At 41.6% G+C, this 12,251-nt stretch overlaps 1 protein-coding gene across 1 annotated transcript in view; it reads left to right on the forward strand.

Annotated features, from left to right (window-relative positions):
- The window catches only part of LOC114666984 (zinc finger protein 106-like), an 88,808-nt gene that overhangs the window by 1,042 nt on the left and 75,515 nt on the right, over window positions 1-12,251 (forward strand). The window lies entirely within an intron of this gene.

The raw sequence follows: 12,251 nt of genomic DNA on the forward strand, positions 1-12,251 counted from the left end.
TGGATCAACCACATATTTATGTGTGTTCATCGAAGAAATTTTTATGTTAAACACCTTGTGTAATTAAAGGTGTCTTTAAGATGATTTGGTTTTTCCACTCTTTGCTGTACTGCATATGCCAGAGTGTGCTAAGGATAGCAGTAAATTTAGTATGTGCACTTTTGTTGGCCCAGGTAAAACTCACTGTCAAATGTCAAAATCCTCATGCCACTAACATTTATATAGATATTGCTGTGCTATATGAATAAGTGTCTTGTTGACGTAATGCTCATGACTGCTTCTGTAGAATTGGTCTCATGTAGCGATAGTACAAACTTTCATGTATTGTTCATTTTTATATTTTGTTTTATGTATTAGTTAAGAATATTAAACTGGTTCTGGACATCGTATCTTTTTTACTAACTGTATCTTTTGAAAGCAATGCCAATTGTCTGCGTATTTTAAGGTGCACTGAATAATTGCTGAGTGCATGGCATCTGGAAGAATAGCTAATCACTGTCTAAAATGTCCTCCTCATAAAAGTACCATTCCTCCAAATCGAATATTATTATTCATAAACGTTTGTAGAAGTTTATGAATGGTGTTGAGTAAGTGACTTCATGCCATTGTACATTCATCAATAAACAACATTTTTTCAAGACGGATGTCACGTGCAGTGCCACCGTTAATGTTCATAGTGGATACCGATTTGTAGGATCTAATGCAGTTGATAAAGATTTCTCTTTCAGGTACATCGTCAGTTAGAAGCTTCTGTAGATATTCAGTATATGAATGTAAAGAAGGCAGTCTAATTTGACCCTTTTGACAACAACGTGTAAATGTATTACTTGTATTGCCAGTTGTTTCTTCAGGGAAGTGAACTGAATGACAATGATTGCAAATGACATTCATTAATCCGAATGAATTTTCCTGGTGTATGTTTTGCTTGTGCCGTTTGAGAGGCGCGTTGTTGCATGTGTAGTATTTGGGACGTGTTGTTTTGGAGCTGTAATCGATTTGCCTGTGCTGTGTGAGAAGCCTGTTGTAGCCTTCCTTGCCGTTAATGTATGTCTGAGACGGGAGGTGTTTTGTTTTGAATCCGTGCCTGTTGCGATGCAGCACTTTGATTGATAGATTGCGTCATGTGGATCTAGGATGTATATTTGTGCATATTTGCGTTGTTGATTTGTTTCAGGGTGCACTGTTCCAATGCGATGCAGTATTTGTGCACATATGGGAAAGCAGTATGGGCCATTGCCTTTTGGTGGCCTGATATTTACTCCGGTAGATGCAAAAGCAAATGAACTATTGTAGGATCTAATGCAGTTCATAAAGTTTTTACTTTTAGGTACATCGTTAGTTAGAAGCTTTAGTTGAGCTTTGCGTTTTTGGAGTCGAGACATTTTTTCTTTTAGAAATATGGATAAGTAATAAGGAGTATTGCACTCACTGTTAATATGGAGCCTTTTCTGCGGTTGAACGGTTAATAGTGCCTTATTGTAATGAGATCCACCTATGCTGCATAGCCGTCTATTTTGTTGTTTCTTTCGTGTTCGTGTGTTTGTTCCTGTTATCCTTTCCTTTTCGTTTTGTACCCATGACCGTGTATTCATGACTTGTTTCTTTCTCAGCATGCGAAATATGGATAAGTAATAAGGAGGATCGCAGTCACTGTTAATATGTTTCCTTTTCTGCAGTTGAACGGTTAATAGTGCTTTATTGTAAGGAGATCCACCTATGCTGACACCTATGCTGTCTAGTGTGAAGGTGTTGACGTTCACTTTAGAATATGTGGCTTTGGGTGTCACTTCTTATGGATGTGTGTGTGTGTGGGGGGGGGGGTTGAGGATTGTTGTTGCGCGAGCGTCTTCTTTCTTTTTGTGTTCCTGTGTCTTGTTGAATCCCCCTCTTTGTGTGTGTCCCGTCCCTTGCTTGTAGGGTCTGTGGGGTGGTTTTGTGTTCTTTTTTTTGTGTTCCATGGGCTTGTTGAATCCCCCTCTTGGTGTGTGTCCCGTCCGGTGCCTGTAGGGGGGGGGATGCCTTGCTGTTATGCGCGAGCCTCTTTTTTTTTTTTTTTTTTTTGGGTCTAGTTTCGTGTGCAATGTGTTTCGTGCTTTGCCTGCGTTTGACTACTTTTTTATGTGCCTTTTCCTTTTTTCGGTGCTCCTTGCGCCTCATTTCTCCTTTTTTCTCTTTTTTCTGTGCTCCTTTTTTCTGTGGTCTTGTCCGCCTCTTGCGGCCCCTCATCTGCCTCTCGCGGCCTCTTTTGTCCCCCTCTCGCGGCTCCTCATCCGCCTCTTGCGGACTCTTTTTGCGCCTGCGCAGTATGTCTTTTTGCGGCTACGGCCCATGGCCGGATGTCCCTGCGTCCATCCGGTTTAGCATTCTCGGTTAGTAATATGGATATTAAACTGAGGACTCCAGTTTTCCAGTGAAACTCCTGAACCTTAAACCAGTTCCCACAACTTTCCAGGCTTCAGATGTAAAAATATCAAAACAGTGTTGTCCTGACTTGTTTGTAAAGTATTTTTAGATAATCTTTGTTATGGAAAGTCAGCATATGCAGTACCAGTCAAAAGTCTGGATAAACTCAGAAATGTTCATATACAGTATCTCACAAAAGTGAGTACACCCCTCACATTTTTGTAAATATTTTATGATATCTTTTCATGGGTCAACACTGAAGATATGCCACTTTGACACAATGTAAAGTAGTCAGTGTACAGCTTGTATAACAGTGTAAATGTGCTGTCCCCTCAAAATAACTCAACACACAGCCATTAATGTCTAAACCGCTGGCAACAAAAGTGAGTGCACCCCTAAGTGAAAAATGTCCAAATTGTGCCCAAAGTGTCAATGTTTTGTGTGGCCACTATTATTTTCCAGCACTTCCTTAACTCACTTGGGCATGGAGTTCACTAGAGCTTCACAGGTTCCACCCCTCCATGACGACATCACGGAGCTGGTAGATGTTAGAAACCTTGCGCTCCTCCACCTTCCATTTGAGGATGCCCCACAGATGCTCAATAGGGTTTAGGTCTGGAGACATGCTTGGCCAGTCCAGCACCTTTACCCTCAGTTTCTTTAGCAAGGCAGTGGTCGTCTTGGAGGTGTGTTTGTGGTCGTTATCATGTTGGAATACTGCCCTGTGGCCCAGTTTCCGAAGGGAGGGGATCATGCTCTGCTTCAGTATGTCACAGTACATGTTGGCATTCATGTTTCCCTCAATGAACTGTAATTCCCCAGTGTGGGCAGCTCTCATGCTGCCCCAAACCATGACACTTCCACCACCATGCTTGACTATAGGCAAGGCACACTTGTCTTTGTACTCCTCACCTGGTTGCCGCCACACACGCTTGACACCATCTGAACAAAATAAGTTTATCTTGGTCTCATCAGACCACAGGACATGGTTCCAGTAATCCATGTCCTCAGTCTGCTTGTCTTCAGCAAACTGTTTGCAGGCTTTCTTGTGCATAATCTTTAGAAGAAACTTCCTTCTGGGACAACAGCCATGCAGACCAATTTGATGCAGTGTGCGGCATATGGTCTGAGCACTGACAGGCTGACCCCCCCACCCCTTCAACCTCTGCAGCAATGCTGGCAGCACTCGTACGTCTATTTTCAAAAGACAACCTCTGGATATGACGCTGAGCACGTGCACTCAACTTCTTTGGTCGACCATGGCGAGGCCTGTTCTGAGTGGAACCTGTCCTGTTAAACTGCTGTATGGTCTTGGCCACTGTGCTGCAGCTCAGTTTCAGGGTGTTGGCAATCTTCTTATGGCCTAGGGCATCTTTATGTAGAGCAACAATTCTTTTTTTCCAGATCCTCAGAGAGTTCTTTGCCATGAAGTGCCATGTTGAACTTCCAGTGACCAGTATGAGATAGTGTGAGAGCGATAATACCAAATTTAACACACCTGCTCCCCATTCACACCTGAGACCTTGTAACACTGAGTCACATGACACCAGGGAGGGAAAATGGCTAATTGGGCACAATTTGGACATTTTGCACTTAGGGTTATACTCACTTTTGTTGCCAGAGGTTTAGACATTAATGGCTGTGTGTTGAGTTATTTTGAGGGGACAGCAAATTTACACTGTTATACAAGCTGTACACTGACTACTTTACATTGTATCAAAGTGTCATATCTTCAGTGTTGTCCCATGAAAAGATATAATAAAATATTTACAAAAATGTGAGGGGTGTACTCACTTTTGTGAGATACTGTATTTCATAGAACTGGATAACTCTTTTAATCAAGATGCTGTTAAATTGTTTTAAAAATACAGCCAAGATATTATTATTGTTGCTAATGGGTATTTGTGCTTGAAATTACTGTTTTTTAATACATTATTTTTATATGTTAATAACATTTGAATTATCCTAACAAACTTTTCTGAATAATAATTAAAACAAATTTTAACAAAATCAGTACAGTTCTCCAGCTAAACATGTAAATATGTTTTTAGTACTTGATGAAATATTACCTAACGATATGTTAAGTCTTTGTAGTAGTAAAGTATATTTTGAGTTTCATATTAACTTATGTGACCCTCTTCCTTGTGAATATCCTGTTTTGTGAGAGTTGACAGTAACTGAAATTAAAATCGTGCAAGAACTTTCTTGTTGATTTTTAATGGTTACCTGCAGTATACTTGAGCAAACTGAAAAGTATTAGATTTCTTTGAAATTTCTAGCTTCTGTTGTCAAGACATTATAAATGTAAACCAAAGAAAACAGATCCACAAAGGCTGGGCTCTGCCAGATCTGTATGTTTCTTATCCTTTAATATCACTACAAATCCTGGAACCACTCTTAAGGTCTTCAGCATCTAAAAGCTCTTCACATACTCTGCTGAAGGCATTTACTGGTTTACAAGCACAAACACAAGCATTCTGGCTGTTATTAGTAAGAATAATTTTGTTTTGTTACTTATAGTACTATGTTGTGCTGCTGCAAACTGTATTGGTTATTACTCCATGCCTGGTCAAAATAGACCTCTTGACCTTAGTGCTACAGGAAGGCATCTCCATCTCATCGGGCACCAAACATGATTGAAATCATACTATTGGCATATTTGGGCCTAGAGTACTTGTCTCAGCCTCCAGCCTCAGCATTCAGATAGACTATGTGATTAAGACTGAATATCAAAGAAATTTTAAAATTTCCAGTTTGGGGAAGTTGCCTGCAATGTCTGTTAGAGAGCTAACTTACAACATACTGAATATTCCAGTTACAGTGATCGGAAGAAGTATCTTTTATGTTTTTTTTAAGTATTTGTTGTTAATTAAGTTTTGAAACTTCTTTTTTGAGAGATAGCAGTGCATCTACATTAGCAGTTTCTCTTAACCAGCACAGTCAAGAATAAATGTTCATGAAAATGATTAGCAAACTGATGCCACTATTGTTCATACTGCTTTAAATTAAATTAAGGTTTGAATATGGTCAGTGGACACATGATTTTGTTGTGCATGTAGAGCTTCTCAAAAAAGCAGGAGTAAACTGATGATAGTTGATGCTACCTGCCATTTTTACTGTTCAGTGTTCAAAAAATCCAGAGAGTGACATCATTCAGGGCCCAATATTAACTAGAATCATCTCTTATTATTTCTGCTTTTCAAACCAGTGGACTAAAAATATTTGAATTCAGGAAGTAGAAAAGCCAATACTAAGTTCCCCAATGTGCACTAGAGGTTTTAATAGGTGGAGTGCTGCTGACTCCTGCTATAAAAATTGAATACAGGTAGTCCCCAGGTTACGGACATCCGACATACGAACTCAGTAACTGCCGCTCCGTCATCTTCAGCCCGGAGACGCTGCAAGCGGTGGCTGGATGGAGGCTGGAAGGGATCATTTTCACTGCTTGTGCAGTGTAGTGTCCGTCAGGCGGCTCCCGGCAGCAAGTGGTTTCACTGCCCGGCCACCACACATGGCTGCCCCGTTCGTTCTAGGTGGGCGACTGGTAATGCTGCAAGTGGTGACCCTGTTGTGGCTGAATGGAGGGGGGGGCCATTGAGGGTGAATGGGGAAACGGGGGGTAGCATTGTAGTGTGCCTCGGATGGCTGCGTGTTGAATGGGGGTGATGGTGTGGCGGACGCTGCAGGCAGCATACTGTAGTGGAGGTGACTGTGATGTGGGCTGGTGATGAACCGCCCCTCGCTGCCCCCATTCATTCTTAGTAGCAAGCCTGCTTGTACTATTACGCACATAGCAGGAAGTTGTCTCTTGTCAGTACAGGGTGGTCCAGATCTAATTCTACAGATCCAGATTGTCTGGATGACTTTGATTTATGCGGGGACGATTCTTCGTGTCGTCAGTTCGCACACTTCTCGATGGTCTGGGATTTTTTGGGTGATTTTCTTTGTAATAAACTAAATAAGTTAATAGCGTAATGAAAATTGCATAATTAGATCTGGACCACCCTATACATCAGACGTTTTGACGACTGGTGCCTAATCTGCTGTGATAGCATGTACAGAAGAGCTCATCTTAACCTTTTGTCTTCACCCTTCAAGAATGCTCTGAAACACAAATCTGATGTTAGTGCTGGTGCTACAGTAAAGAAGAGAAAAACCATCACCATTGAAAATAAAGTAGAAATAATAAAAAGGTCAGAAAGAGGTGAAACTCCATCATTCATTGGCAGAGCACTTGGTTACAGTCGGTCAACAATAACATTTATTAAAGTAATGTACCTGTTCCGACTTACATACAAATTCAATTTAAGTACAAACCTATACAGTAATCCCTCCTCCATCGCGGGGGTTGCGTTCCAGAGCCACCCGTGAAATAAGAAAATCCGCGAAGTAGAAACCATATGTTTATATGGTTATTTTTATATTGTCATGCTCGGGTCACAGATTTGCGCAGAAACACAGGAGGTTGTAGAGAGACAGGAACGTTATTCAAACACTGCAAACAAACATTTGTCTCTTTTTCAAAAGTTTAAACTGTGCTCCATGACAAGACAGAGATGACAGTTCTGTCTCGCAATTAAAAGAATGCAAACATATCTTCCTCTTCAAAGGAAACAGAGAGTAAAGCAAACAAATCAATAGGGCTGTTTGGCTCTTAAGTATGCGAAGCACCGCCGGTACAAAGCTGTTGAAGGCGGCAGCTCACACCCCCTCCATCAGGAGCAGAGAGAGAGAGAGAGAGAGAAACAAAGTCAAAAATCAATACGTGCCCTTTGAGCTTTTAAGTATGCGAAGCACCGTGCAGCATACTTAAAAGCTGCACACAGAAGGTAGCAACGTGAAGATAATCTTTCAGCATTTTTAGACGTGCGTCCGTATCGTCTAGGTGTGCGAACAGCCCCCCTGCTCACACCCCCTATGTCAGGATCACAGATAGTCAGCACAAGAGAGAGAGAAAGAAAAGTAAGTTGGGTAGCTTCTCAGCCATCTGCCAATAGCGTCCCTTGTATGAAATCAACTGGTCAAACTAACTGAGGAAGCATGTACCAGAAATTAAAAGACCTATTGTCCGCAGAAATCCGCGAACCAGCAAAAAATCCGCGATATATATTTAAATATGCTTACATATAAAATCCGCGATAGAGTGAAGCCGCGAAAGGTGAAGCGCGATATAGCGAGGGATCACTGTAGTCCCTATCTCGTACGTAACCCGGGGACTGCCTGTAACAGCCTAAATGTTTGTGTTGCTCGGTGCTATTAATTACTGTCTGTGATTTTCATCTCTCTCGACTTTGTACTTGCTAGAAATCATCAATTTATGTTATGTTTACATTTATTTGCTTAGCTGATGCCCTTATCCAAAGCGACTTACAAAATAGGTAAACATTATCAAGTGAACATCAGTCTGTGAGACTGTATGGAAAAAAGTACTATAGGACAAGTGTACAAAATTGATCACCACAAGTGAACATCTCAGAACAAAATGCAGGGAAATACAAGCATTTATAACTAAATTAATATTGCATTTGGTAATCTTCTTGTTAAATATTGGTTCTTATAGGATTGTCCTTTAGTTCTCTGTACCTTTATCCCATAAGACAGTTACAGTCAAAGCTTCTTTTTTGTCGTATACAAAATATTTACATTGTCTATCCCTACCTATCTTTTTCAGACACTGAAGTAGTTTGTTATGCTCTTGTAATTTCCCAGGTAGGCTACCGCAGTCCTTTTATAAGGGTGTGTGATGGTGCGGGTCCTGCTCCATGCTCCCACTTCTCTTCTGGGGGCCTCTCGAACCCAGCACCATCACAAATGGTAGCAGCAGTGGGATGAGCTGGCAATGGGGACCAAAAAGGAGACAGAGCAGCAAGCGGGATAGGTGTCTGACTGTTTGAAAGAACCCATGGACTGAAACCGGAGAAGGACATTTTAGAAACTGAGTTTTTTAATGGACATTTATTGATGGTTTTTCTGTACTTTTTAAAGTCCTTATTCTTGTCCTGGTTTTAAGGCTTGGGTTGGTTTTAGTGTGGGGTTGTTTTAGTGCTTTTATTGTGGTTTTCGTGCAGTGTCAGGGCCAAGCCTGTGGACCTGGGCCACCAGTTGCACTGGGTTGGTTGAGGCATGGAACTTTCCTGTGCAACTGCCGGCTTAAGTGGGCTGGAGTGTGATATAGCAGGTCTGTGGCTCCGAAAGAATGGCGTTTTCTTTTAAATAATCCATTGGCCATGTCAGTCTCTGTGCGCAAGCTCACCACCGCGGGGAGTTGACGAGGTAATTGGGGAAAGACGCACCTTCATGTGATGGTGCGATCGTTCTCAATTGCTTCATTGGCTTCCTACAGTGCATGATTGAGACGCTGCGCCCACGGAGCCGAATAAGTACAGGCCGGCGCAAGAGAGCAAGGAAAAAAAAAAAGAAAACCCAAAGCGGAGGTTAGTGGAGAGAAGAGAGAGGCTTGGGAGGTTGAGCCCCAGTGTGAGGTCCCTGTTCGTTAGGGGAACCTGAGCCTCCGTCCGAGGACTGAGCTGTACGTAGCCAGGGGATGGAAGGTGACCAGACCAGAGGAAGGCAGCTGCACCTGCTGATAGGGCGATGCCCCTACTGCAAGGCCCCGTATAGGATAAGCCGGGAAGCCGCCAGTTAAAAGAATTCACCCGGTTTTTATAAAGGACCACTTCCGGCCATGGTTATAACCTTGTTTTAAAGGCTTTGTTTTTGGATTTTAACCTCCAATTTTATCACCTCTTTTTATGGATTATTTATTTATTAACTTCGAAACACTGCATTTTATTTGGACGCTGTTTAGTTTATTTATAAAAATCAAAGGCACTTTTGCACCTTCCCATTGCTCCAAGAGTGTTCTGTCCCCATTTATACAGCTCATCCGGTTACATTACTGACGGAGTTGGGTTCAAGAGACTCCCAAAACAAGAAGAGGGAGCTTGGAGCAGGACCCGCACCATCACAAGGTATTTGTGTTTTAACAGGTTGCCACAGACATTCAGAATTCTGCTACTTCAGTCTTGAGTTGAACAAAGTACTATAATCATCTTATTTTACATTTGTATTGGAGGGTTTGAAATTCTGCTTCTGATTTATAAATAGTTCCCCTCTAATTGTCTTCTCTGTTTACACAATAAAAGAGATAAACTGGTCCTGGTTTCCTGCTGTTTCAAAACTCTGATGCACAGCTCTTTGTAAAGCATCATTGAACTTTGTGACTCCTGCCTTGCACTATTTATGAGGGTCATCTGTTTTGTTGTTCAAGTCATAACTGAAGAATCACATTTTCTGTTTGCATTTAATGCACAAAGCACCTATTGCAAAAGCCCATGACCATCTGATTTCCTCTGTCTGTATGAAACAACTGAGGCTTCCTGTATACCAGTTTTGTTGAGATGTGGCATGTTTATTCATAGAAGTTTGCTGAGGCAGTTTTTCTTGGTGAATTTGCAAACTCTGCCATCTTAAAATAAAGAAGCATTTTGTGTAGCTCGAGCAACAAATTAGTTTACTGTATTAATTTTACCTTGCGAGCGGTTGCTTGAACATATATATTTTATATTTATTCTACTTTCACTCGTGTGACAGCCACTTGGATGGCCGGCCATCCCTCACAATGTATGTATGTGTATATATATGGTATATATGGTTCGTTTATTTGACAGCATGTAGATCGGGGTAATTACATTCACGGCATTCGAAGTCTGTGTCACAATCTGATTGTATGGGTGGTTACCTACCAGGTAACGCTTGTGGTTGGCCAGCAATCTGCTAACATCCGCCATGGTGCCCTCAGTTTGTGAGGAGCAGATCATAGAATGGTTGAAATAGTTTACTGTCAAATAAATGCAAAGAGTACGCGACACGTGTTTCGCCCTCATTCTGGGCTCATCAGGCGTACAAACTCCACTGCACTCCCTCTCGGGAATCGAACCTCGGACGTCAGCGCCAGAGGCGATGCCCCTAACGTTGCGCCACGGCGTGTGGTTCGTTTATTTGACAGCATGTAGATCGGGGTAATTACATTCACGGCATTCGAAGTCTGTGTCACAATCTGATTGTATGGGTGGTTACCTACCAAGTAACGCTTATAGTTGGCCAGCAAGTCAGCTCGAAGTGATCACTAGAGTGAAGGCAGCTTCACAAAAAAACAGATCCTTAACAAACTGTTATAAGTATATTTTCCCTCAATTTAAAAAGGTTTTCTTTTCTTCTTAATAAAAATTTAAAAGCGGTACTTCGCCGGTGCGAAGCGCGTGGATTTGACCGACTTACACATACAGACATATTCATGAGTGCAGGTACTTCGGAAAGAAAGCACCGTGTAAACCTAAAGTTTAAATTAAGTTCATAGACCTACAAAAGGTTGCCATTCATTTGAGGCAAGATTGCTTTTCTTCTGTACAACTATACTTTGCATTCTCAAGAGTGTGCTTGCACGGCTTGTTCATATTACAACCGGAGTGCTGAACTGACAACGTGATATACAAACAGAACAAGCGTAAAAACAGGATTAAATAAAAAGGCTGCTTCCATTGGCAAAGCAACGAAAAAGGAAGACCTTATATGACGTTCGTTTATAAAACAGCGGAGAGGCTGTGTGAAGTCAGTTTCACAAAAAAACAGATCCTTAACAAATTATTAGTATATTTTCACTCAATTTAAAAAGGTTTTCTTCTTAATAAAAATTTAAAAGCAGTACTTCGCCGCTGCAAAGCACGGGGATGTATATACATAGATAGATAGATAGAGATATATATGTATATAGATAGATATACATATATATATATATATAAAAATATATATATATATATATATAGGGATGCACCGATACCACTTTTTTGTAAAACGAGTACGAGTACTTGCATTTCAGTACTCGCCGATACCGAGTACTTGCCGATACCGAGTACTTAATAAAAACATGATTTAAATTTACAGGTAACATAATTATATAGTCATATAATTTAACAAAAAAAACAAGAAACTCTCGTTTATTCACTGGGAGGTTAGGCTAATTAGCGACACGGGGCTAACACTGCTTGTCCAAATATCCGTGGTGAAACTAAACGCAGAGGAGCCTTGCAGTAGGCTGTGGATATGTTTTTTCACGGAGTCGTGTAGTTTAAGCAGCTCCGTGTCAGTCATGTAGCGGCGGCTTGGGACATCATATCTGGGCTCCAGAACATGGAGGAGACGCAGGAATCCCACATTTTCTACCTCCGAGAGTGGCTGGTCACTCAATGCAGTGTACTCGATAATTGCCTGTGTTATTTTCACAGCACGTGGATTGTCTCTGGACATTTTCTCTCGTCTTGCAAGAGTTTGCTGCAGCGTGGGTAAACTCTTTGTACTCGTTGTCGTGTTGGGATTTTAGGTGCTTGATTAAATTACTTGTGTTAAATGCGCTACCTTTTGAGCCTCCCCTGGACAATTTCGCTGAGCACAATTTGCAGTCCGCCTTTGTTTTGTCGTCTTCATTCACTTTGAAATAGTTCCACACGGCTGACATGTCTCGCCTCGCCTTCTCCCCGCTCTGAGCTGCAGCCGGGGCCTGGGGGTGGGCACTCGGCGCCTGTGATTAACCCCTTGCACGCCGTTCAAACAGACATTTCTCAGACCGTGGTATCGGTCCCCGGTATCGGGGGACTTTTAACGAGTACGAGTACTTTAGAAAATGTGGTATCGAGGCCGATACCAGATACCCGTTTCGGTATCGGTGCATCCCTATATATATACATATACATATACATATATATATATATATATATATATATATATATATATATACTAGCAAAATCGTGCTGTAAATCTCTTCCTTTTCACTTCACGTGATTACGTAGGAG

This window comes from Erpetoichthys calabaricus, chromosome 16 (assembly GCF_900747795.2).
Source record: "Erpetoichthys calabaricus chromosome 16, fErpCal1.3, whole genome shotgun sequence".
NCBI classification, from domain to species: Eukaryota; Metazoa; Chordata; class Cladistia; order Polypteriformes; family Polypteridae; genus Erpetoichthys; species Erpetoichthys calabaricus.